Genomic DNA, 3988 nt, shown 5'->3' on the forward strand with positions numbered 1-3988 from the left:
TAAATTTAAATTACCCCAAAGGCTACCAATCCAGGTATGGTAAGGCCATAACTCGGGAAATATCGAATATGGTAATAAATTTAAATTACCACTAGGTATGGTAAGGCTATCTACGTATAGTAATAAATCATATAGTAATAAATCAAAATTAATCCACGTATAGTAATAAATCAATCCAGGTATGGCAAGGCCATAACTCAGGAAATATCGAATATGGTAATAAATCAGCGATCCGTCCGCATTACTAGCTCATCCGATAAATCAACGATCGAGTAATTAAACCGTGCAGTAATTAGTACTCCCTCCGTATATGGAAGGAACCACCGGAGTATTCCATAGATTAGCCACGGGATTTTGGCAATCTCGCTGTGGCATCTCGGATTTCGGAAATCACGCGCCCGCAGACGCCGCCGTGCCCCCCCCTGCAACCACCGCCGGAGTCGGAGGCGAACGCGATCGCAATCGCGATGTGTATATATATACAAGGACGTACTACGTGCACAAGGGCCTGCAAGCAAACCCCAGTGCTCCTGATCACCATGCATTTCTTCCAGGTCGTCATGGCGTGGATATTCCCGTGCGCCGTGTGGGCGGCGATGGCGCCGGCCGTGGCGACGGCAGCGACCACGGACGGCGCTTCGAGCGTTGAGCAGGGCAGCTCCTCGTCGCCGGCGTTCGGCCCTGGCGACGCTAAGGTGGCCTCTGACCCGGGCTCCTCCCCAGCGTCGAGGTCGTCCACCTCCTCCTCCTTGCTCGGCGCCCGAAGCAGCTCGTCGAACAGCGCGCGCTCACCGGTGAGGGAGGGCGGTGACACGGCCGCACGGAAGGGCCACGCGCTAAGGCGGTGCCTGCACAGGTTCGCCAGAAATCTGCAGCGCGCCGGTGCTGCGGACGAGCGGTCAGACGGGCGCGGGAGACGGAAGGGCCGGGCGACGAAGCCGGACGGGAGGGTCGCCGCCGGCGAGGACGGCACCGCCCGGGCGAGGGAGGAGGCCATCGCGAGCGCGATCGCCTACTGCAAGGAGTCGAGCCGGCAGCGCTGCAGGCAGCCGTTGGCTCCCTCGCCCAGCTTGGACGGCTGGCTCCTCGTTCGTCCGGAGGAGGAGATCGGCACCAGCGCCACGAGCGCCGTCTCGCCCTACGAATGCGAGGCGCAGGGCACCTCGAGCGCCGCCGCACCCCACCACGGCCACGCGGCCTGCGACGGTACGTGTTGTCAATCGATCCGTCGGTCGATCTGCTCTGCTGCACCCGTGCACGTCTAAACCGTCGTTGATCTCCTTCGTGCAGCAGAATGCGGCGGCGGCAGGCCGTCGACGGTGAAAACTCGGCGAGGTCCAGCCGGGGAGATGGAAAAGGGTGACGCTGTCGACGGGCTTGACGGGGACGTCCTTAGGATAACGAGTTACTTCGCCGCCAAATATGTGCGCGCGGTGCGCCATTGAAGAATAGCTCGGGGTCCGTCTCACATGAGGCGAAGCAAACAGTTTTTCGTAATCTAGAGGACCTTGTCTTACGTACCTTCGATCTTGTATGATCTGTCCATATCAGTGTGCGAGTAGTAGTAATATGATTGTAGTAAGATCTGTCCATATCAATTGTCGATCTTATTCTTATATGATATGATGGCTTGCAGCGTTCCTAAGATCTAACGAGAATCTCCCGGAGTTAACGACACAATCGTTCGATTGTTTCTGAATCAGACTGCAATTTTGAAGCTTAATTGGCAAAGGAGTTAAGATATAGACAATCCTATTTATTCGAACTAGCTTTGCTGAATCGAAAGAAAAGAGACAACTTGGATTCAATCAAAAGAAATTAGAAGATTTTAGTACTGGCATGTATTCACCTCAATCACTATATGCTCTGTTTGTACTCTACACATGAGGAATATATTCACCTCTAACTTCTTTTTTTGCGGAAATAAGACTTTCATTCATCAACCACGGTCATTACACTCCAGATTTTACATAGAGCGTGAATTCCATCCGGTGCATGCCCATGCACGTTGAATTATCAAATGAGTATAAAGTTGGTCTTTTTTTTAACTACTACACTCCAGATTCTCGAGCATGGAGATAGGCGAGTTGTAGACCAAGAGCTGGTACAGATATAGGCGAGTTGTAGACAAGAGCTGGTGGGCAGCAAGAAACGCATGCACACCAAAGAACAAATCTGAGTCACATGCCTACTTCTATTGGTTTCTACAAAGAGCGGCTAGCTTATATCTTAGACCAGTCGGTCACTGTCGAGGTCGCCAAGGTGATCTTACAGCACCGCCGTGGGGATTTCTCATATGATTTTATGTAGGCAAGCCGCAAGCGGTGGTGGTGATTGGCTGGGTGGTGTCGCTGCCTTGGGAAGAGACGAAGTGATGGTAAAAGTAAGCAGGATCCGATGATTCTTCCGTGGGGATAGCCAAAGTCAAGATGTCGACTACAGACTCGTCGCAGACTTGCAGTGAACCTGGATGCAGCGAGCCTGATTTGTGGATCGATGGCGGGTCTTGACTTTGTTAGGCTGGGATTGGATGGTTGCGGAGGGTGGTGTGCTTGGTTGGGTTCCCATGGAAGAATGTGGCCTCCTCGTGGATCGGGTCATGCCCATCCTAGAGAACATTATGTCCCTAGCTCCCTCGAGGAGCAAGGACAGTGCAAGCGGAAGCAGGGGGTAGTGGTAGATGTGGGGAGGGATGTCGGCGGCTGCTCGAGGTCATCATGATGAAACCCTTGACGTCCCATCTTTATCAATGGAAGTGGAAGAGCACGAAGTCGAGATTGGATAGGAGTTTGAGTTCTTTTTGGCACCGATCGGTTCCCCACTTTAGAGATGTATTTTTTTTGCGTGCGAGCAAACAGTGGGTTGATTCTAAAAGGGATAGGCACTTTTCAACAAAAGTGCATGACGGACCAAAAATATGACCTCATTTTATTCGTTTGATAGATATCGTATTATTTGTTGTTGTTCGTTCGGTGAAATTTCCTAATATTTGATTGTTGTGTTTCTAATTAGAGCACCCTATAATCACCCAATATGAGGGGATGATAAATGAAAAATACTGATTATAAATTTTGAAGAGCACGTGGCAACGCACGGGCGTTATACTAGTCATCATAGTTGATCAATGAAAAGTTCCTTTCCCGCAAAAAAAATGATTGGTTGGACATGGCTGGTCAGAGGCTACATGCATTAGTAGCTCATATGCCCGCTTTGGCAGCGCAAATCTCTTCAACAAAGTGTAGCACCTGTCGACTACACATGACTTGGCATTTCCATCAAAGTTTCGTGCAAGACAAAGTCGCTCCACCTCATGCTTATGCCGTACAGCGCTGCTCCACAAACAATGCTCCCTGGAGAGAAACGACACCGCAGTGCCGTCATCGTCCGATCTGGAAGACCAGATCCTAGTGTTTTCCCGGAGCAGTATGAGTGGGTCGACAGTAGTCACATGAAGATGCCTTCATCAAGGTAACGACGTGGAACACCGCCATCGCCCACCGTCGGCTTGGTTTTCACTAGCAACTACATCTCCCCGACTCGCAGTTGGTACTAGATGACGGATCCCGAGATCCGAACACCCAGCCTCAGGCCGGCCACCTCCGACGGAAGATATTACCACCATCGTCGGTTGCACCGGTCGGGACAGATCTGACCTGAGGTGCCGCTGACGAGACCACCAGGCCCTTCATGCCGCCGCCGCCGATCTGAAGGCAGATTGCATGCCACCGCAGCCAGCCGGCCGCCGACCGCAGCCCCCACCGCCGTTCGTGACTAGGCCGCCCACCACGCCAAGCTGTCGCCGTCCAAGGACGGGCCGCCCTCCCGCCGCCTGCCGCGGCCATCCGCCGCACCACAGAAACCAGATCAGCCGCGCCGCCACACGCCTAGGTCCCGGCACCACCCCATAGGCGCGGGAGAGAGGAAATCCTCTACGACCGTCGTCGGCCCCCGGGCTTGGCTCGGTAGCGGCGGAGGGAGGGGCGGAGGG

This window comes from Triticum dicoccoides, chromosome 6B, assembly GCF_002162155.2.
Source record: "Triticum dicoccoides isolate Atlit2015 ecotype Zavitan chromosome 6B, WEW_v2.0, whole genome shotgun sequence".
NCBI lineage: Eukaryota > Viridiplantae > Streptophyta > Magnoliopsida > Poales > Poaceae > Triticum > Triticum dicoccoides.